The sequence below is a fragment of the Somniosus microcephalus genome, chromosome 15 (genome assembly GCF_052327205.1).
Source record: "Somniosus microcephalus isolate GS21.2 chromosome 15, FLI_Smic_1.0, whole genome shotgun sequence".
NCBI classification, from domain to species: Eukaryota; Metazoa; Chordata; class Chondrichthyes; order Squaliformes; family Somniosidae; genus Somniosus; species Somniosus microcephalus.
Window position 1 is genome coordinate 110,811,934 of NC_141001.1, and position 23,402 is coordinate 110,835,335.

The 23,402-nt window shown below is 46.6% G+C and overlaps 1 protein-coding gene and 1 long non-coding RNA gene across 3 annotated transcripts in view; one reads left to right on the forward strand and one right to left on the reverse strand.

The window, feature by feature from the left end:
* Positions 1-21,643, reverse strand: part of LOC147107154 (uncharacterized) — a 120,425-nt gene extending 98,782 nt beyond the window's left edge. Inside the window, exons 1-2 of the long non-coding RNA XR_015081041.1 lie at positions 21,212-21,643; positions 17,695-17,737 (exon numbers count right to left, since the gene is read on the reverse strand). This is a non-coding gene — a long non-coding RNA (uncharacterized LOC147107154). The remainder of the gene's footprint in view (positions 1-17,694; positions 17,738-21,211) is intronic.
* LOC147107155 (paired box protein Pax-6) overlaps positions 19,849-23,402 on the forward strand; it is a 32,122-nt gene continuing 28,568 nt past the window's right edge. The window contains exons 1-2 of one of the 2 annotated variants that reach the window (XM_086008273.1): positions 19,849-20,020; positions 21,908-22,028. The gene's annotated coding sequence lies outside the window, so the exon portion shown is untranslated. The remainder of the gene's footprint in view (positions 20,021-21,907; positions 22,029-23,402) is intronic. The other variant, XM_086008272.1, reaches the window with a different exon arrangement.

Below are 23,402 nucleotides of genomic sequence, written 5' to 3' on the forward strand. Positions count from 1 at the left end.
ACTGTTAAATCTCTAGCTTCCTACCGTTCTGATGAAAGGTCCCAGACCTGAAACGTTAACTCTTGTTTCTCTCTCCACAGATGCTGCCTGACCTGCTGAGTGTTTCCAGCATTTTCTGTTATTATTTCAGTGTACAGATGCCTGTCTGAAACAGATGTCTGGAGCACAAACTGCAACCTAATATGCCAACAGCTGAAGCACATCTGCTAGTAATAGAGGGGTGTAAGAAATATTTAAACCCAAAGAAATCGCAAGTTATAAAAGGAATAATGATCCTGCAAAAAGTAGGTTTGCCAACTCAACAGATGAGGGCTGGCTGATGACTTAGAGAGAATTCCATTCACATCAGCTATGCACAGAGGGCTCAGATCATCACAAGGACAGGCCTCCCAGCAGACATACCTAAACTGATGAGGAGGACAGCATGGAGCCAGTAGGATAAGCAAGATGTCTTTAGAAACACAACAAGACATTTAGAACAGAGGCAGGGAGCTCAGAAAGATGGGAGTGGGGTGGGGGGCTGTCAGAGGTACCCTTGCCCTTGTAATTGGACAATGGGATGGGTGAAGATGATTGACACCAGGTATCCACCAGCCCATCGAAATAAGGTAAAAAAAATGGCCGACCAGGAGAGGAAGGCACGCAGTTAGGGGCAAGGGCTTCCCTGAGGTGGATGCAGGCTGGCAATGGCCTAACACCTCCAACAGCTTGAGAGACGACCCAACGGAAGTGACCGCTCCTGCAGGCTGCAGGGATCCACCCAATCCAAGTTTACCATTCTGCCTCACCCTCCGCCCGGTCGTTCTGTTCTGTTCTGTTCTGCTCAGGGGCCGTAGATCGCCCTCAGCTGTCACGGGTTATATGTCTACTGTATCTATTTCAATCGCATGTAGTATCTGATTACACTTAAACTGTAGGGCCTAGAAATTCAGTCTGGCCACTTTTGGGGCGGTAAAGTCGGGCGGTCGCTAAAGTTAGCGCCCGCCGGAAAGTGTAGGCCACTTCGCCGAAATTCAGTAGATTTGGCCAAGAGTTTGGGCGAGCGCTGAAACTGGCGTTGCACTGCTATCTTCAGGCGCTAAGCCGGCGATGCGGACTGATAACGCCGAGGCCGGGCGCAGCGCAGGTGCGGTCATGTTTTGATTGACAGCAGACACCCTGACGCCGGCCAGCTCTTAAAGGGGGAAGGGTCGACTTTGACTGCTGCCACGCCCTGCATAGTGGAGCCCTGCAGCTAGGCCTCAACACTGCTGGTGGACCCAAATAGCGCCTGAAGCCATGGAGAAGGCCCGTGAACGAGCGCAGCGCTTCTCAGAGCATGCTTTGAGGGTGCTGGTTAATGGTGTGGAAAAGAAAAGAGAGATCTTGTGCCCGGACAGTGGCAAGAAGGCTCCCAGGAGGCAGTACAGGAGAGCCTGGAAGAAAATCGCCCACAGGGTGTCATCCACCAGCGATGTCCCCAGGAGTGCGGACCAATGCCGCAAGAAGTACAACGACCTCACTCGGATGGTGAAGGTGAGTACCCTTTCCAGTGTCCTCCTCATCCTTGCATGTGCACCTCACATTATGGGCAAAGGGACCTCAAAGGCCTAATGGGCAGCCCTCCTCCCGCAGCTATGGCACTGGCATGATCATCAATAGCACTTTCTGCACTTAACACACTGGCCAAGCTATTCGACCATGGGAGGCAGTGCACACAGCAACAGGGCACCACACTGGCCAAGCTATTCGACCATGGGAGGCAGTGCACACAGCAACAGGGCACCACACTGTACTTAGAGGCCGTCCTTTCTCTTGCAGGCCAAGCTGGCGCGGAATTTGAGGAGCCAGTCTGCCACCGGGGGAGGCCGTCCCCAGTACCAGGCGCTCAGTGAGCTGGAGGAGCGCGTGGCTCGACTCATGCATGGCCGGGTGACTGGCCCTGTTGCCATTGGAGATGCGGACCCTGTACTGGGACCCACTGGTAAGGACATGACCGGTTGGACCTCTCTCGTTGCCCTTGCGCTTCAGATCTACATCCTTTCCCACTGTCCGACCAATGTGCATAATGCCACCACTCATGCCTCCCTCGCTGATGCCCTGTCCTCACTCTAAAGCTACTCTTGTGCCTTCCTGCTTTCAGCTGGTGAGGAGGAGGTCCCTGAAGCTGCGAGTGTCAGTCCCTCGGAAGAGGAGGACGACGAGGAGCAAGAGGAAGGCGGCACATCGGGGGAACCCTCATCTGCGCCAGGGGATGGCAATGGAGGGGACACGTCTTGCCTGGAGGAGAGCCAGGGGGAAGTGTTGCAGGGGGGTGTAGCTCCTGTGCCCAGTGGCATCCTGCCACGCGGGAAGGGTCGGACAGCTCGGCGGCCTTCTCCCCAGAGGGGGGAAGTGTTGCAGGGGAGGGCAGTTCCTGGGCCCAGTGGGGTCGAGGCACGCGGGAAGGGTTGGGCAGCATGGCGGCCTTCTCCCCAGAGGGGGGAAGTGTTGCAGGGGAGGGCAGTTCCTGGGCCCAGTGGGGTCGAGGCACGCGGGAAGGGTCGGGCAGCTCGGCGGCCTTCTCCCCAGAGGGAGAGTCCGCCCTCCAGTCCGGAGACGGTCCTCGCCCAGGAGGTGCGCCTCCTTGATGAGATGTCCGCGGCGTCGGAGCGGCGCCACAAGGAGTTCATGGGGGTTGTGGGACAGTTGCCTCAGGCCATTGAGTCCCTGGCTCATAGTGTGGTCGCTTTCGGGGAATCACAGGCCAGGGGGGTCGAGCAACTCGCGGCAGCACACGACAGGGGTGTCCAGCAACTCGCGGCAGCACAGGACAGGGGTGTCCAGCAACTCGCGGCAGCGCAGGACAGGGGTGTCCAGCAACTCGCGGCAGCGCAGGACAGGGGTGTCCAGCAACTCGCGGCAGCGCAGGACGCGAGTCGCGAGTCCATGAGTGGTGCCGTCCAGACACTGGCAGATCTGATGCGGGCACAGACCAGGGCAGTTCAGGCACTCACTTCTGCCACACTCGCTGTGGTGCGGAAGCATCGCCAGGGCACCCGCCGCCCTGCTGCAGCACAGCGGTCTGGCCTCCACCAGATTGCTGCGCTTGCTGCACTGCCAGCCCGGCCGAGTGCCAGTGTCTCTGGCGAACAGCGCAGGCTTGGCATCAGCCAGCTTGCCCCCATTGGTGCAGCCGACACTGCCACTCCCCCAGCCAAGGTGCGACGAGCTGCTGCTGAGACTGATGCTGGGCAGCCACAGCTGCAGCAGTCAGCAGCCGGCCCCTCCCGGGCCGGGCCTCGTCTAGGCCGACCCCCAAGGGCATCTGCCGTCACGCATTGTGGCCCTCATGAGCCTTCCCCCAGCCTTGCCACACCCACAGGGCCCAGGTTGAGGTGGAGCAGCAGGTCGGGCAGGGGCCGGAGAAGCCTGCATAAGGACTCGCCCTCTCGGCACACCCAGTAGAGTGTGGTGATAGCGGGTTTTCTTATATGGGGGTGTTTGTGTTCTGGGGGGGGCTTATATTGGTAAGGCCAAAGATGAAGGCATTTTTTGTTTTTATGGGGGTGTTTGTGTTGTGGAGGGGGGGGCTTATTTTTGTAAGGCCGATGATGAAGGCCAATTGGATGGGCAAGTTTTGTTATTCCTCCCCAGGTTGTGGGAGTGACAGATGTTTTTGACTGTTTTTTGGGGGTCTCGTCTGTTTTTCTGTTTCATGTGGGAAGGGCCCTGAGTTTGTAAAATAAAGCTTTTTATTTATTCAGCATGTCCAGGTGTCATGTTTCAAGTGGTTGTTGCGTTAACCGGCTGAGGGCTTGCGGAGCGGCTGCATTCAGGTGCGTTCATTGCCACAGGCCATTCCCTGACAGGGGGCCTAGAAGTGTCGTTCAATAAGCCGCCGGCGGACGGCCCTTGGACCTTGTGGCTCCCTCCTGGGCTGGTACTCCTCCTCCTCCTCCTCCTCCTCCTCCTCATGGTCCTCCTGCTCGTCCTCCTGAGGTGGTGGTGCAATGTCAGGTGGCAGTGCCTGAGTCCTGCGGATAGCCAGGTTGTGCAGCATGCAGCACACGACGACGAACTGGGAGACTCTATCCGGCGAATACTGTAGAGATCCGCCGGAACGATCCAGGCAGCGGAACCGTTGCTTGAGGACGCCAATCGTTTGCTCTATGATGTTCCTTGTGGCTTGATGGCTTTCGTTGTATGCCTCCTCCGCTGGGGTCCTGGGCGCGCGGAGCGGGGTCATGAGCCATGTACACAAAGGGTAGCCCTTGTCCCCAATAAGCCATCCCCTTGGTGGAGGCTGTGCCTCGAACATGTCAGCCACAGTAGTCTGGCGCAGGATAAATGCATCGTGGCTGCTTCCTGGAAAGCGGGCATTGACAGCTAGGATGCGCTGCCTGTGGTCACACACCAGCTGTACATTGAGGGAATGGTAGCCCTTCCGGTTGCGGTAATCCTCGGCATTGTCGATAGGTGCCCGCATAGCCACATGCGTGCAGTCAATGGCGCCCTGCACCATGGGGAAGTCCGCGATCCTGCCAAATCCGACTGCACGCTGCTCCTGCCTCTCTAGGGTCATGGGGAAGGAGATGAATTGGTGTCTCCTCGCAAAAAGTGCATCGGTGACCTGCCGGATGCAGCGATGCGCGGCGAACTGGGAGATGTTCGCTATGTCCCCAGCAGCGGCTTGGAAGGAGCCGCTTGCATAAAAGTTCAGAGCCACCGTGACCTTCACTTCCACCGAGAGAGACGTCCTGCACATCAGCTGTGGACGCAGATCTCTGTGAAGCAGCTGGCAGATCTCTGCAACCACCTCCCTTCTGAAGCGCAGCCTCTTAACACAATGCGCCGCTGTCATGGTGAGATAGGACACCTGCTGCCGGTATTGCCTGAGTGGGTAAGGCCTATGTTGCCGACGCCTGATGGCCCCTCTGCGTCTAGGCATGGCTGGCCCTCTCACACAGCGTCTGCGAGCCCTTCACACATAATGCTGCAACTGAGGGTTGGAACCCCATACAGCCCCCATAATAAACTTGCAAACAGTGAAATCACAATGATTCAAATGTCAAAGCTCTGGCCAGAAGCCAAAAATACCTCTCCTATGTTGTCCCAAATCAGTAAGCTCTGTTCCTTGGTCTCTGTCCAGAAATCCAAAGCAGTAAAGTCATTGCAGCAAAATGGCTGGGCTTTATAGGTCAGTGTAAGTGCCCTTTAATTAGCACTCCCCGAGGCCCACAGGGCCTCTGTTGCGTTCCACTTCACAGTTCTTAACAGCGCCACGCCCACATTGGGCGGGCGCCACTGAATTTCCGGTTTGGGGCGCACAAACAGCGTTGCACGACGAAATGACGTCATAAGCTGCACGCGCAGCTGAGTGGGTGCAAACACTTTGCGCCGGCGCTAAATGTCTACTGAATTTGGGCGTAGGCGCAGATCGGCCTGCGCCCGGGCGCTAAGTGCCTAGCGCTGGAAATATACCCCTCTTATGGCGTTAACGGCTGGCGAACGCAACTGAATTTCTAGGCCTAGCTCTTTAATAAAATGCTTTACAACTCCTAAGACCCTTTGGGTGATCTGTATGGGACCTGTGATACAAATTCTTACAGGGGGGAAAGTCTATCCTCTCCCATACAACTAAATATTGTAAATAAGGTACTAAATAATGCTACAAAGAATAGCAGAACAAACCTACAGTACTATTACTAAGGGCTGAATTTTGCCAGCGCTCAGAGTACAGGTTTGGAAGCGGGTCCACCATCAAAAGCAAAATGATTGTCAGGGTTGGGAGCCCGCTGCGAACCCACCTCCATGTAAGTTTCCAAATTGTTGGATCTGCGATTTCAGAACAGACCCGACACCAAGCGGTAGGGGAGGCATTTAAGATACTTAACTGCTTGTTAAGTGCTTGTTTACTACTTTTTTGCCAGCCTTTTTCACATTTTTAACGGGGTTCATGTCGTTCGGAGATCACGTCAGGTAAGTAGGTCGGGTTCTCTGTGTCTCCCCATTGCTGTGAATAGGTGACAGCTGCAAAAATGGTATGAAAGCTACCATTTCACAGCTGTTAACTTTCCAATGTCAGAAGTTTGAGCCTTCAGGACTTGGAAGACACTTTTGAGCTGTATGCAGTTTGGAAGTGTTTGGAGTAAACTCTCCATCCAGTGTCACCTCCTTGGAGCAAGCTCTCTCACCATTGACAGATCGCTTCTGTCATCTCAACTTCAGCTGCCATCTATTCCAGCAACATTGGTGCCTTTGAGAAAATCTCACCTTGGTCCTCTAAATCCCTCCACGATCAGCCCCAACACCAACATCACCAGGCACACCAACATCACCAACAACAATACCAACCTTCTCCGCAATCACCTGATGCTGCACAGGACACAGGGCATCAGCACCCGACAGCATTGCTGCCCGGGAGGTCAGTGATGACATCACCATGGCCAGATTTACTTCACTTGACGCTGTACACCCTGGCTGCCACATGTTGCGCCAGGTTAACACCATCCCACACCAGCACCAGAAAGCATCCCTACAATGTCCAAGCCATTCCTTTCACACTCATCACCAATGCGGGGGATACCATTATGTCTCATCATTCACTGCAACTCACTAAGACACTTCCAAAGGTGAGCACAGATCTGTACAATAAGGGAAAGTGTTGAAAAAAAAATTTCAATGTTTGACAACACATTAACTGAAAATTTACATGAACATTGCATAAAACACCCAAGTGGTTACCCTTGTGTGTTGTTAGTTGGTATGATTGCACTAGGATGAGGGTGCGTGTGAGGGCTGGCTAGTGAGATAGATGTTATGTTCATAAATAAATAGACATTCTTATTATGAACATTACAATGGGGAAGTGATAATGTAGATAGAGAGGGATGAGTGGAGATGCACTGTAAGTTGGTGTGAGTAAGAATGTGCAGGAGTAAGGTAGGGAAGGCAGAGTTATGGGGATGTGATGAGTGGCACAGCAGGATGAGGTTGAGTATGGCTTTGCAGTAATGTTTCGTGATCTACTGAGATCAATTAAAGGTTTGCGCCACTGCAGCCAGGTTCTCCTGACGACATCCCTGCTTGTCTCCTCCTGTGCAATGTGCAACCAGGCTGCGTTGGTGTCCTGGGGCGGTCCTCTTCCGCCCTTGGAAGGGAAGATAACCTGCCTGCGTGCTGTGACTCCCTCCATAAGCATATGGAGGGAGTTATGCGAGAGCCTGGGTGCAGCCGTGCACCTTTGTGCAGTGATTGTCAGTGTTTGCAGCACCTCAATACTGCAGAACACTGACAGCACAACTGTCAAAATCAATGCAGCCGTGGTCCCTTTAAGGAAACTAGCTGATGACGCGTCATTTGATGTCATCAGACCCGCTTCCATTTAATTGGCCGGGAACCCCGCAGGGCGGGCTTAACAAGCCCTATTAACGGAAAATCCTTTTTACAGAGTGGCTGCAGCCGTGAGCGAGACCAGAACCCGCCAACCACCTCTCCCGCCACAATTCCACCTCCATTGGCAAAATCGTGTTTGTTGCAATGTATTTACTTGGATCACAAAACCTTGTAATGTTTATTCAATGACCTCACGCTACCTGAGTCTGAGGGAAGTCTGAATCCAGTAAGTCAACAGGAATGAATAACTTTCACCCACTAAAATTGTGCAAACTATTCAAGGAATCGATAGTTAAGAAAGGAAGACTTGCATTTATATAACAACAACTTGTATTTGTATAGCACCTTTAACATAGTAAAATGTCCCAAGGCGCTTCACAGGAGTATTATAAGACAAAAAAATTTATACTGAGCCACATAAGGAGAAATTAAGGCAGATGACCAAAAGCTTGGTCAAAGAGGTAGGTTTTAAGGAGCGTCTTACAGGAGGAGAGAGGTAGAGAGGTGGAGAGGTTTAGGGAGGGAATTGCAGAGCTTAGGACCCAGGCAACAGAAGGCATGGCCACCAATGGTTGAGTGATTATAATTAGGGATGTTTAAGAGGGCAGAATTAGAGGAGCGCAGATATCTCAGGGGATTGTGGACTGGAGGAGATTACAGAGATAGGGAGGGGCGAGGCCATGGAGAGCTTTGAAAACAAGGATGCAGATTTTGAAATCAAGGTGTTGCTTTCATGACCTCAGGACATCCCAATGAAGTACTTTAGAAGTGGAGTCACTATTGTAATGTAGGAGACCCGGCAGCCAATTTGTGCACAGCAAGGTCCCACAAACAGCAATGGGATAAATGACCAGATAATCTGTTAGTGAGGCTGGTTGAGATATAAATATTGACCAGGACACAGGGATAACTCCATTGCTCTTCTTCAAAATAGTGCCACGGGATCTTTTACGTCCACCTGAGATGGTAGGTAGGACCTTGGTCAAACAGTACCTCCAACAGTGCAGCATTCTCTCAGTCCTGCACTGGAGTGTCAGCCTAGATTGTGTGCTGTGGAGTGGGACCTGAACCCACAACCTTCTGAGGCAGAGATAAGAGTGCCATCCATTGAGTCACGGCTGACACCGTGGAGATGTCAGGAGGTGTAGGAGAGAATCAAAAGTACATAACACAATCATATAGGATTCATAAACCGGCTGGCCTTTTTATTGTTTCATTAAGTCCCCCCTGCCTATTGTTCAATGTGTGATGACACATCACCAATCTCATAATCTAGAATTTAAACGCAATGATTTAAAGGCCCGTGGAGAAATCCTTTAGCAGGGAGGCATTCGTTAACTGTCAAGCCGTCCCCAGTATTGTGCCTATTTTATGAAATGACAAATGTCAAGGAGGGAACAAAAAGCAGCTACACTTATATACCAGGTTCAGGGTGACATTGTGTAACTGTCTTGTACTTGCCTGATAGCCATCTATTATTACACTGAATGTATAAAATGCTATTGGACTAGAGCCACTTACTTCTGCATCTCTTGCTGTGCGCTCGTCAGCAGGCAGCTGTGTGAGGAAGAGGGCAATGGTGTTTAGTTCTATTACCCCGGCATAAACCCACTTAAAGATGTTTCTCAAATGGAGGCGAATTAACTGACTAAACAGAAAAATATATTTAAGCACATTATCGCTGGTCAGGCTGTCATTCTGGGCATTGTAGCTCAATGATGGTCTCTCCTTGTTGCCATATCCCCAAAGGAAGTCCAATAATCTGGGCAATAGAATTATCTTCGATTCTACTGCATTTGGTTCATCATTGGCCAGGTTTTTTTTTTATAACGCGAACACATTAAATCTAGCGCAGAAAGTGACTCCATAATTCCTGGGGTTAATTTACTGTTGGATTACAATATTAACTCCAATGGTGAGATCATCCACTCTCTAACTGGTGTGCCTCACTTTGTAACGACGCTGGGAACACTTAAAATATCTCCGGGGTCATTGGAAAAATGATTAATAAGTTATTATTGTTGCACACTAGAGTGTTTTTTTCCTCGTTGTAGCCGTGGGTTAGAAAGGTTAACAACTGTCAGTGGATTCCGTTTTAGTGTTACGACATTCTCGGGCTATTGTCGCTTGCTTCATGCAAGGATAACGAAACCATCGCAAGTCAGAAGTAAGTTCATTTCCATTAGTGACAAATCCGGGATTTCAGTATATTTGGCTCCGACCATTTGAAATGATACAAACGTGTAGTTAGTCTCTACAATCGACTTCTTGCTACAGTATGTCTTTGATTCGCGTCTTTATCTTCCCTGTCCACTCTATGCACTGTAACCACTTCTATGGATTATTATGAAGTGAATGTTGTATCTTTTCAGACGGGGTGATTTATCACCTTCCCTGGCTTTTTATATCTCAGGTGACAATATAGAGATTTTAAATCACAACTTAAAATATAAACTTTCATTTAGTAACGAAATTGACATCGAGCCTGAATTGTATGAAATTCTGATGCAGAAACTCCCTGATGTAAGCATATTTTATCCGTTCTAACATTCCCGGTTCAGTTCATTGGCACTACAAGCCTCTCTGTGAGCAAGTTACATAGAATTACATAGAATTTACACCACAGAAACAGGCCATTCGGCCCAACTGGCCTGTGCCGGTGTTTATGCTCCACACGAGCCTCCGGCCATTCTATGTTCTTCATCTCACACTATCGAGATATCCTTTATCCCTTTCTCCCTCGTGTGTTTATCTAGCTTCCCCTTAAATGTATCTGTGCTATTCACCTAATAATAATAATTCAACTTTATTGTCATTGTACAATGCACAACGAAATGTGATCTTGCAAGCTCCCATGAGTCCAGTACAAATAACATTAACATTAAACGTAAATAGCACCGTCCTGGGAGAAGCAAAGCCACTGCGTCTGTGCACGCTGCCATTCCATTTCACCATTCCTCCTGTCCGACAATCTTCAGCCCAACCCCCAAGCCTGCTCACCAGCCGCCCCTCCCGTGACCTATCTGCACCTGGTCTTTCACCTGCTGGTCACCCCTCCAGGTACATAACCAGGCCTGGCTCTGCTTAGCTTCCAAGCATTGTAGGTTAGTGACCCTGTCCCTAGTCCCAGGAACCTCAACTACTCCAAGCAAGTTCCACATGCTCACCACTCTTTGGGTAAAGAGGTTTCTCCTGAATTCCTTATTGGGTTTATTAGTGACTCTCTTATATTGATGGCCCCTAGTTCTGGTCTCCCCCACAAGTGGAAACAACTTCTCTACTTCTACCCTATTGAAACCCTTCATAATTTTAAATACCTCTATCAGGTCACCCCTCTGCCTTCTCTTTTCTAGAAAAGAGCCCCAGCCTGTTCGCTCTTTCCCGCTAGTTATATCCTCTCAGTTCTGGTATCATCTTTGTTTATCCTTTTTGCACCTTCTCCAGTGCCTCTATATCCTTTATGTAATATATATGGAGACAAGAACTGTGCACAGTGCTCCAAGTGTGATCTTAGAAAGGCTCGATATACACTTAATTCATGCAGCGTAACTCACCTCCATCACAACCAGCAACTCAAAATATACACCTAACGTTTTAAAACATTGCAGGCATACACACAGGAGATGTGTAAAAAGCTCCAATTCAATGTCTGGTTGATAAGGTCGACAATCAAATCAAACTTCTAAGATTATGATCTCTTTTCTAGAGAAAAGAGCCCCAGCCTGTTGTCTTTCCTGATAGTTCTGCCCTCTCAGTTCTGGTATCATTCTTGTAAAAAAAAATGCCATTCCTCCTATGCTTCTATACTCTTATAATATGGAGGCATTGCATTTACCAGCATTCCACTGCAAATCTTCACCAGTGATGTAGTTGTGGCCACGAAACGATTTCCAAGTAGTCAATCTAGAATGTTCTGCCCGCGGAACAAACTGAATTTATTTTATTGATTTTGTTTTCTTTATTGGATTTTCACAGTTACAGTGAGGTCCTGCCTGTACTCTAGCCCTCGATGTTCATGTATAAGAGCAGGAAAAACCACATCTGTACCCAACTGTGCATCGGAATGCTGCTTGATGCATCTAACTAGCTCCGAGTAAAAACATAATTCAAAAAAATGTTAAAACTTTTCTTAAACCCAACTACCATTATAAGTTGCAATCGGTTTAATCTAAAGAGAATGACAGAATGCACTTGAGGACGGAGGACGGTTGCTCTTTGCTCTTTAGATTGCTGAGCATGTACTATTAGACATCTACAATGCACCAGGGACATCAACTGAATCTGAGGCTTTCTTGCATTGAAGCCCAACACATTCTTGAAGTTACCCTGAGGTCAATAGTACATTGGTTTATTTGGTCTCCAGGTTGCCTAATGCTTCATTCGATTTCAAATTTCTCATCCTTGTTTTCAAATCCCTCCGTGGCCTCACCCCTCCCTATCTCTGTAATCACCTCTTGCCTCACAACCCCCTGAGATATCTGCACTCCTCTAATTCTGCCCTCTTGAGCATCCCTGATTATAATCGCTCAACCATTGGTGGTGGTGCCTTCTGTTGCCTGGGCCCCAAGCTCTGGAATTCCCTCCCCAAACCTCTCCGCCTCTCCTCCTTTAAGACGCTCCTTAAAACGTATCTCTTTGACCAAGCTTTTGGTCACCTGCCCTAATTTCTCCTTATGTGGCTGGGTGTCAAGAAGTGTTGTCTTATAATACTCCTGTGAAGTGCCTTGGGACGTTTTAATTCTTAAAGGCGCTATATAAATACAAGTTGTTGTTGCTGATCAGTAATGGCGCATTCATAACTGTTATAGGCGCAGTAAGGTGGTGGTTATGCTGCTGGTGCTAGTTACCTCAAAGGTTGTAAGTTCAAATCCCACCATATCGAGTTATGAAGTTGAATCCAATAAATCGGGTCTTTTTTGGGGGGGCTAGCACCTGGTTGATCTCCAGATGATCTGAAGATAAGGCGCTAATTATGACCTTATTGGCTGGTAAAAATGCTATATTGCTTGGCATAGTTATTACAGTAATCTGCGTGATGTAATTGAGCATTACTTTACGATTACCACCTTCCTAGCTCAGGCCAATATATTAACCTCACCGACAGGCGTTTGTAAAGTGTGCACAAGGATAGGGAAACACACCAATAATTCTTGGCGTTATTTTGATAACGACGACATTGCAACTATAAGCCAAGAACACGTTAAGGGAGATTGTTAAAGGCACGTGCAGTGGGTATGAATGGCCCTGTGATCTATAGGGGACGTTTTAGATGCATGTCGGGGTAGAGGTGCGGAATAAAACGGATTCGTCCAACAGTTACAACTAAAGTTACCCACATTGATAGTTTTACGTGCTGTTGAGAGTGCTGTAGTGTGGTATTGTGTACAAGGCTTGGTCCAGTAACCGGCGGTGGACGGGTAGAAATATCGGACAGGTGCACAGAACACGAGGAGAATAGATACAGATCCACTATAAGGAGTCCTGATCTGGTTCGCACACTCACAGGAGCCCTTCGCTTTACCGGTGCCGGCGGGTACTGCATCCGGGGAACTGGGTCAGAACGGTAAGTTTTAGAAGCTAGCTAATTAAGTGCTATTTTCAAATATGCGAGGGCATTTCCCCTTAATGTATAATCGGGATGGATCGTTGATTCTGTGTCAGGTTCTGAACGACCTGCTTGCAATGTTTGCGTTTAGTTGGTGTCTTGTCAACTAGCAGCATGCCAAACATGCTAACTCCCTCTCCCTGTCTCTGTCCTGGCAGAAAAATGACAAATGTGCTGTTTTATCCATACAATTTATTTCATTATTGTTTCCAGCACCATGAATCATAATCAATCACAGGGAAGTCCAGTTGGCAGGTGTCAATCTTGATATTTTTTTGTGTGTCTCCGTCTATATTTAATCCAATTACAAGGGTCAAGAAGTAAGTGCAAATCCCCTTGTTACAGCTCACTTGTTATTCCCGATTTATGGTAAAAGTTAAACATGATCATATTTGAGTTTTTGGGGAGGGGGGGAGCGGGGGGGGGGGGCAATAATTTCGGATCTGAGCATACAGAGAGAGAGAGCGCCGCCGCGCCTTTCATTAAACAGGTGTTCTTTGGTCGTTAATGGAATATTTATGAGTGTTTATGTGTAAATGAATCATCTTGTTATTTCCTAAAGGAGAGGGAGGCTTTAATGATGGAGGCTGTGTCTCGGCTCACTGCGCTTTCGGCTCCAATTGTAGATCGAACTCAGCCCTTGTCACGCCGGGAAGCAGTGAATCTATAACATACAGGACGTGCCTGTCCACATACAGCAAGTTGCATTCAATCAGCCCCGGGGAATACGGCTAATGCTTCAGCCCAAAAAAAAACCCGGCATGGGGAGAGAGAAAAAAAAATCAAAGACTGTAGCCAGGCTTATTAAAAAATGTGCAGGCAAGTAACTAAGAATATAGGATAGCCACGTGAAACAAAGTTTGCAGACACATCAAAAGCGTGTCGAGCCCCTTCGAGCAACACCAATTGCATATAAAGAGAAAATAGGATTTGCAAAAGTCAGCCAGATAGTATTCATGTGATTTTACACATGTGTGTGTGTGTGTGTGTGTGTGAACCTGAGTGGATGTTTAAACACGAAATAACGCGACACATGCAGGAGAGCACCTGAACCTCGAGCGCTCGATCAGGAAGGTTATTATTTGGCGAGTCGATGTTTGTCTGGGAAATCACTTGTCATTTGGATTGGCAGCTGTCAGTCATTAGCAATTGCTTGTCAGTGTCTGGTTACTGAAGGGAATCATATAATAATGCAACAGCTCGTGCAGAACAGTATGAGACTCACAGCCACACTGGCAGCAAGAACACTGGGATATCAGAGCCAAACTTAGATTTCTCCAAGTGGCGCTAAGCAACGCTCTTTTTGCTTGTTCACAATAACCCGTCAGGGCAATTTGTACTCGATTAACGGGCGCCAACATCGAATGCAATTTTTAAAAGCCCGCCGTTTGTTATATGTTAAAATAACAGGGGCACATAATAAATAGTTTAATTTCACTTTAGAACTGGCTTCGATTTCCCAACTTAAAACGAATTATTTAAATAGCCCTTGCGTTTGGCAAAAGGTAAGGCAAAGAGGTGGGAAATTTGCATGATAATTGGGCGCAGTATTTTGTAACCGGACACCCGTTTTTAACACGGCCCCCCCCCACCCCGATCCTTTCATGCACCGCGTATCAGGTTAAAGTGATACAAATTTCCTGAAATCACAAGCGGGCAGCTGATATTAAACCAACTAATGTTGACCAGTTCCTTGATTGTTGCTGATAATAACTGCCTCAAACACATTTGTGAAGCTAGGGGAACACATTCTAACATGGAGAGAAGAACATCTTTGCAAATGACCGGTTCAATGCAAAGCAATTGATTAAGTTATAATGGAATCCGCCGATTGCAATGCGGTTAACAGTAAATGCCGATCAACCCCTGACTGTAAAACATGTCCCACCGTCCGAACTCACCCCAGGAACCACAACTCGCAGTGATTGGAGGGCCGGTGTCATTTTAGGACTGTTGCATTCGATTGTCCGCATTTTATTTTTCGTTCCCGTTGCTGCTTTCACTAAAGGAAAGAAGCGAGGGGGAGGAAAGTGTCCCGATCCTCACTGTCGCTTTCTGCAGGATCGATTCTCAAAGCTTCCACCCTCCTCCGTTTGAAATACCGACCGTGAATTTCCACCCCGGACTTTCTAAACCAAGCAGATGGACTCCCAGCCCTGAAACAAACAGCAATTGTTTGCATGCCGGGGTTTTTTTTTAGAGAAAGACTCAAAACAAAACGAGTTTGGAGTCGGCAGATTTTTTTAAAAATAAGAAACTTATATAAAGATCACCTCGGTTTCTTTTGCAGCTAGATTGAGGGAGACCCAGGGTTGTTAGCGCCACCGTGCCTTAGTAATATCTACTCGTGAGCTTATTACTGTTGCTCGGGGTCGACTTCGATTTCGCATCACTCTTACAGTATTAGTTTGGGGGCATTACTTGCTGTGTGTAACTAGAGGGGTTTCAGGAATGCCCCCCACTCAGGGAGGAAGAGTCCAGTCAAATTCAGCGACCCGGGAGGGAGGGAGGGAGGGGGTGGGAAGAGGAACTTTCGGATTACTGCACTGATAGAGTTAATTATTGTTTGAAGACTATAAAACGGCTCTTTCATTTAGTTATGCATTGACGTTGCCTGCTTTAGTATGTAAAGGTGCGATTCTTTAAATGGGTCTAGTCTACTTTACCTCACCTGTCCACGATTCGGTTCCACATTTCGTTGCTACCCATCTCGTTTTGCAAACACACCTTTGAGTACAATTCCACTTTTTCTAACCACTCCCGGCAAATTGGATTATTTTTTGGGGGGTGGGGGGACTTCCTTCTGTACATGTGTCCAACCCACTCGCACGGGTTTAGCCATCTTTTTATTTTTGCTGTGAGTTTTAGTACGCGCGGGCCGGGTTCCCGATGTTACTGAAACTGCGTGAACAGGCAGGTTAATTATTTAAATTTCTGTGAAGTATCCTGCACCTCATGTTAAGAATGCCAGAATTAAAGAGACAGACGCTTTCTTTTTTTGTTGGTTAGCCCGAATGCACAACGCTTGTACATTGTCACATTCAGATGACATCATATCGAGCACCTTACAAATGTAGCTTTTCCTTTTCTTAGTCACATAAAGGAGTCAGAAATCCTGCAGAAATCAGACGGCGTTATTGGAGATATTTTGCCACGCTCAACTTTTAAAACAGGAAGTGGAGGCATTTCAGTGCATTCGCTGGAGACGTGATTTTCTTTCATCGTTACCAACTGAAGACCAAAGCCGACTTAAAAATGCACTAGGTCATTTTAAAATGCGCTTTAAAAGAGCAATACAGGCACCCCGCGCAAAAAGCAAATCGAACAAACTGGTATTCTTTTCAGTGAAGTGACATCAGATAAAGACACTTCAGAACACCAAGAGAACATCTTAAACTCGTTGCCTGTTTGCTGCAGTATTGCACATGTCCTGCCAGCTAAGGGAATGTCTTCTATTTATTTATATGAACCTGCTCAAAATCCGCAGTATATACATAACGAACAGGCGATTTGGAAATGCTAATTCCTGCAGATTCAATGACACGTAATTGTGTCCCAAATACTCCACACTTGTGATACAGCTTTGATGCTGCCATGTAAATTCTCCTCAACTAAAGACAATCAATTTCCACCCGACATAGCACACTGTTCACTGCACCCACTGGGGACTTGCAAATGTACAATAGGGTCCTGAGTTGGCATCTTTCAGTCCCACCATAAAGCGAGGTACAAGAATTACATCCTTTATGGACAAGATATGCCAGAATATCATTGTTTATTTAATCCGGAAGACAAAAGCTTGTCTTAAGGTATTATTTTATGATTCAATATACGAGCTTATTAAAATAATCAGCAGCAGCCAAAAAAAATCATGTGGTTATCTAAGGTAACTCATTTTTAATATATAAAGTAACGACAGAATTGACGCTGTAAATTACACAGTCGCAATTCACCCGTTTGGATAAAATTACTAATAGCATCTGAGGCAGCTAGTGCTCTGGATAGGTGCATAACAGTAGCATCCCATTGGTGTCATCTTAAATAAAAATTGCCCCATGTTATATCTAATGCTTTCTTTCCAAATGCAACCTCGGTGCATGACTTTTGACACACGCAACAACAACAAAAAACCCAGATGAAACAGCCCATGTTTGGAACACCACATCAACGAGCAGTTAGCATCCGCTCTCTCTGACACCTATCCACTGTTAAACCCCCAAATCAACTTATCAAATGCTCATGATGTAGGCCGTGTAAACAAGCTTGCGCTCTGGCGACGGGTCTGGCGGCACAGATTGGTTCACGGGTGAGCTCCTTTTGGAGTTGTGCAGTGTGAAGAGGGCAAGGCAACACCTGGCTGTGTTTTAGTGGCGCTCGCCTTTGCTGAGAGACAGATAAGGAGCGGCCGTGGCGTTGCCAGCGTTCCTTCGAGCACCGTGGTCGGTTGCACGGTTTCACAGTCCCCCTAATAGCAACGGGTTGGATCATTAGCGAAACACCTTTTCCTGACAGTTCCCCTTTTTAAAAAAAATCTGTTAAAACCTTATCCACTCACTTCCTGCCATACTTGCCAACATATTGTTCCACCAAACCCACGGCGGGAGCAAACACCACTTGCTTCAGTTTCCTTCCTAACATTGCAAACACACACACACACACACATTTATTTTAAAACACCCATTACTTCATTTACACCGACTTAAAAAAAATCAAAACTTGATAAATGATCCTACCTTCAATAAAAACCAGGAGCAGCGTGGAGCACTTTCCTTACACCTGAATTTGGGATAATGAATATTCTCCCGTTACTATAGAAAAAACAAACATTGTAACCGGTTGTATAGATCCTCTATGAATGAGAGATTTTATATATATATATATTAAAAAGATCAGGGACCGAGAGTCTTTTCACTGTAACATGCCCAAATGGCTCAGGTTTGTTCTCCAGTCCTTCAATGCAACTTTCACAGCGATACTGAAACTCGCTGGGAACACGCAGTTGCCGAATCAGGACTGTGCAAAGCGGTACACGCGTGAAGATAATTTCCCTGGAATGTTTAGTTATAAACGGTAAACCGTGGCTGAGAACGGGCGGTGTGAGGGCAGATCCTAATAAATTATTTACTCGGCAAAATGTGTGTAAATAATGGTCTATCTGAAAATCAGTAACACTGTACTGGAACTGCACGGGAAGTATGATAGTGTGATAGTTGAAATGTACAGTCTGACAACAATCGTTAAAAATGTGCATATTAGAATACAGCTATCAATAGATCCACATACATATTTGTTTATATATATATGTGTGTGTTTGTATATATGACTGAGTATATGAGTATATATATATAAGTGAGTGTATATATATATATATGTGTATGTACATATGTGTGTGTATGTATATATGACTGTGTGTGAGTGTATGTGCAGACACAGTCACAGGACACACAGGACACGCGTACAGGGCACATACAGACATATACGTGCACGCGTGCCTATGTTTTTATAATTCAAACTGAATGACCTCAGATGTTCCTTTAACAATTAATAAGACCCAAATGCATAACTTGAAATGCAGTGAAGATACGGGGTGACAACAGTGCAGCGATTCTCACAGCTCGCTTTCCCAGTGTTCGTGATGTTCCGAAGAATAAAGACAAAATCCCAACACCAGTCTCTGTTGCAGCGCGTTACATTGGACGGGGGGAGCGTAAAGCTTGATTTTATTTCTCTTGACAAGTATTTGAGACATTTTCATAGACTGTGTGTGTGTGTGCAACGGTGTATTGGTAAAAGATGAAGGGTCAGGTGAGCCGGTTGGAGGGGGTTGCACTTTCGATCTGTTTTCGCTGTGCTGAGGCTAGTTACCGTTTTAATAAGGTATCCAGTCAGAAGCAGAAAGTTGATTTTTCTACCTGACTGAACCCATTCAATAAACAGGACCGAGAACCAATAGATCGATGTTTACTTTATTGGTGACTTCGGACTAAATCACGGAGGAACGGGCCGTAGACCCGAGGAGAATGATAAATTTATATAAAGCAATTATTAGCCCTGACGAATGTTTTCCCACTTAATGTCAGGCAGTGCGACTTAATTGCGTGAATAATTGTTATATGAGGGCTGGTGTCTAATACTTCACACCAGATAAACATCACTTTCTTTACCCAGTTGTACATTTGTCCCCGCAACCCAAAAAAAAACCACCCTCAGAAATATGAAATGTACCCAGAGAAAAGAACGGGTTGTGGGAGAATTGCAGCACTCGTTTAAAGTGTACCATTTTTACACAATAATTGCAGCATTCACTGCAACCACCGTTAAAGTATCGCCAGTGTGGTAATTTTGCGGAATGAGCTGTTCCCATTTATATGATCTATCAGATATAGACATTGGGGCATATTTGCATATTCATATATTTATATAATGATGAGTGAACCCATTACGATGCCCTCTCTGCCATCAACACCGATCTGAGTCAGGACGATCCAAACTTTATGGAGTCGTTACTTGCAATGTTGCTTGAGGATAAATGGCCATATAAGGGAAACAGCACGAAGCCGCGCTTTTCTTAAAGGGGGCACTATAAGTTCTTGTTGGGGTGGGGGTAGGCACAAAAGAATAATCACTGAGTGCTTCGGCTCTTGCCATATTTCACAACGCGGCGCTTCTGTAACGGGAGGAGGGTGGGGTGGGGTGGGTGGGGAAAGGGGGGGGGGGAGAGGAGGGCCAATTTCCAGACATAAGGAAATCTCCACTTGAGATCAGACGGGTGCTGGGCCCGGCGTTAAGTGCAGCCCCTTGTGTTTGCACAGGGTGTCGTCGCGTCACGCAGGCGCCTGATCCAATCAGCGCCGAGCTGACACTGATATTAAGGGGGAAAGTTTGTGTTGGGCGAAAAGCCGTCCCAACGTCCCGGTGACATTTAAACTCTGTGCGAGCAGCCCAATGTGGAAAAAAATAAAGCGACACCAAAAATAAAAACCCAACCTCCCACGGTTTCTCTTCCACCGACCGTACTGGGGGCAACCACAGCCTGCATCACAGGGCGACTTGATTCAGGTATTGTGGCTCCGATCTTACCTCACCGCTGCTGTCTGTTGTGGCTTCTTACCGGCACCTTCTCTATCTGTTTTCCTCTCTTTATTGTGTGTCGACTAATTTGCATTTTATCCTTTCATCTCTTTCTTTTTTTGTTGCTTTCCACCCCTAACCTTATTTTTTTGCTATACATTTTCGGTGACCTGTCTGCTCCGGGTTTATGTGTGTGTGATCTAACTTTTCTTTCGAACCGAAATCTTTGCATTTCGAGGACGTTTCTACAGATTGCACGAGTTCGCACTTATTGCATCTATTGCGACGAGCGGCGTGCAAATTTGAATTAGATAAGGCGGATTTCATTTTAAAAATGTACTGTTACAGGAAGCCACAACTGCTCATTGCGGGGGGGGGGGGTGGGGTTGGGGGGGGGGAGAGACAGACTGTGGGATTGCAGCAAAGTTGCTCTCAACATCTGTTAACAGGTGGCGCGGAAACAGACCAAAGCTTTTTCTGTTGTCAGTTGTCTGTCTGGGGTCGGGGGTGGGTTGAGGGGGTGGGGGGGGGGGCAATGAAAAGACGGTTAGTTAGTAATTCTGCACCCCCCACACACACTCCTCAATCAAACGCTGGGAGGGTGTGTGTGGATGGGTATCTGTGTTCTCTTTCGAAGCTGCCGGCGGTTAGCTCACCTCTAGCAATAATTAAAAATAAAATAGGTGACAAGGCTGAAGAATGTGCTTCACGCCGCCCTGGCAGCAGTTTTAAATCCCAGGAAATTGTTTGATTTCTGCTCGGCGTTTGGGCGGCGTATAATTAACTCTATTCAGCGAGGTGAAGCACCGGCTTCATGTTACACCGGTCTCTGTCACACCCTTGTGCGTGTCAGGGGGGGGCTCCATAAGTCGGGGCGATTTTAGGGGAGATTAGGCGCTGCCAGTTTACTCGTGGACATCAAGCATGTCACATTAAGAATGCAAAAAATTAGGAAATTTAAAGGAAGCGTCTTAGAGGGCAACCCAACTGCGGCTATGTTAAGGAGGGATTGCTCCCATTTCACTGGCCGGGATAATTGCACTGTAGTCACCAGCCTAAAGCTACCCTGTGTGGGAATCAAGGTTAGAATTTAGCAACCCTCTTTTTTTTTAAAGAATCTTGTGGGAAATATGGTTTCGTTTTTTTTAATAATTAATAAAAAAACACAGACCAACTCACCTTAAGTGGTTCCACTTTGCTGTGTGCATCCCAATTTTTCCCCCTCTGTCAGGATCATAAATCATTCAGAGAGATATTCCGAGGTAGCTCTTCTGGGTACGGCTGGAGTTAAGGTATTGGAGATGAAGGTACTACTGTATATGGGGGCACACCGTTAGTGGACCATACCTCGGTAATAAATCAAGCGCCCTGCATTACAGACCCTCCTCTCTAATTAGAGATGTTTATCAGAGATACTGTTTATCCAGCTGTCATGTCGAGATAGGCCTGTAACATAATTGCCCTGACTAGAAGCCCTTTGCCTGAATACCCCCCTCCCTCCTACTAATGTACATATAAACCTAATACATTTCGCATAGAATGTGCTTTGAAGCAGATTCTCTCACTGACCTTTTCAGGCATCTCCTGATCTAGCAGCGTTCTCTAGGTGTTAATAAATACATCTATCCTCCATGTGTGATCAGATTAAGAGACTGATTAACCATTGGACGGGGTTTTCCTCTTAGAGTTGCGTAACATAGATTGTGCGGGGTTTTTTTTGTTAATTTTTGTAAACCGAGTATGAATGACACTAGAAAATTAACCAGCAGAGAGACACAGCGAAGATTCACCCAGAGTGCAGGCGGAGAGCAATGGGGTATTATCTCATTTGTGTCGGTATTATAGCTTAAAATACATTTTGTGTTCAATGCACAGATAGGCATAAAGTATCCGCAAGGCACGGGCGCTGGGATAAGTTGTCAGAAATCGTGCATCTCCACAATCTACCGACTGGACTAGACAAGAGGACTTTTAAGTATTCTGAGGATTGTGAAAGGTACTTGGTAGTTTGGTTTGCTAATACTAGGAGACGAGGTCAGTTTTTGCACGAGTACGATTAAGTGATTTAGACTTCTTGAGGCTGAGAAGGATGGGGGGGGGGGGTTAAAACGTTAATTTACCAACTTATTAGCTCTCCTGAAACCAAATCTACTCACCGCGGCCTTGGGAGAGCAGGTCGTCTAAATCAGGCGACTTTACAACGACACAGAATCCTAGAGAGACGTAATCTGTGATTGTCAGAAGACCTGTTCAAACGAATTGCACAGATGGTTTAATATACTTTTCGACAAGGTAATTTTCGGGGTTTTGTACACAATCTATGAGCTGACACAACCTCTGCCACAATGCCTGTACAAATAAACGAAGCATGTTTTATAATAATGCCTTTAATTGGGTGATTTTTGAACATTTTTGTTCCAGGCAGACAGTGTTTTAATCGCACTGTGCTGCACCAACCTGCGCTAACGGTAATGATTAATGTTAGTAACCCACAGGCAAGAGAACCCTGGTGTGGAGCCATTGGCCCCTGTCACCTAATCCCTTATTGATTTAAAAAATCAAAAACTAATCTTAACTGCCACAGTAAAACACAGTTTATTTGATCAAGTCTCTACAAAGAGCAGGAGCGACTGATTTTAAGCGGGCCATATGCATTCTTCTAGATATGTTATGTTCCTTGTAGACAACATAATTATAAATGTGTGTGTGTCTGTGACATTGGGTTTTCTCTCCTTGGGAAAGGACAGGATTTAAGTTCTGGGGTTTTTCTCAGTCTTGTCAGACGAGCTATATTACTTAAGACAGATGAATGGAAAAAGTTTCAAAGCATAGTATGACCACCACATAATAAAATGCAACCCTAACATCATGTAATGGTGCATCCATATTAGCAATCATTTCACAAAATATCCTTTCATAATGTTGGTGTCATTTTCAATCAGGTACCACGCAAGCTTTTGTTCAAGCACTTTAGTTTTTTTTTAATTTTGGATCAAGTTTATTTCTTATTCCTGGTTCCAGTAATTGTGTTTCCGCTTTTTTTTGCAGTCCTGTCCAATATCAACTTTCTTAATCTTCATTTCCCTTCATTTTGTATTCTGGAGTTGTAGGGCTGGAGAAAGTCCTTTGAGTTCATCGCTCATAACAAAACAAGAAGCTTTTGACAAGTTCATGGTCCTTTTTTTTCTCCTCCCAGTTATTTTTTTTTACACAACACTTTTGATATTCAAATTTAAAAGTGCTCCAACTAATTCGGCCCTACTGTCTAAAAATCAGAGCAGGGATCGCCAAATCACCGTTCCTTCTTCTGTTGTGTGTCCCGCAGAAAATAAAACAGAACTTCCGCCTGAGATTCCCATTTTAATTTTTT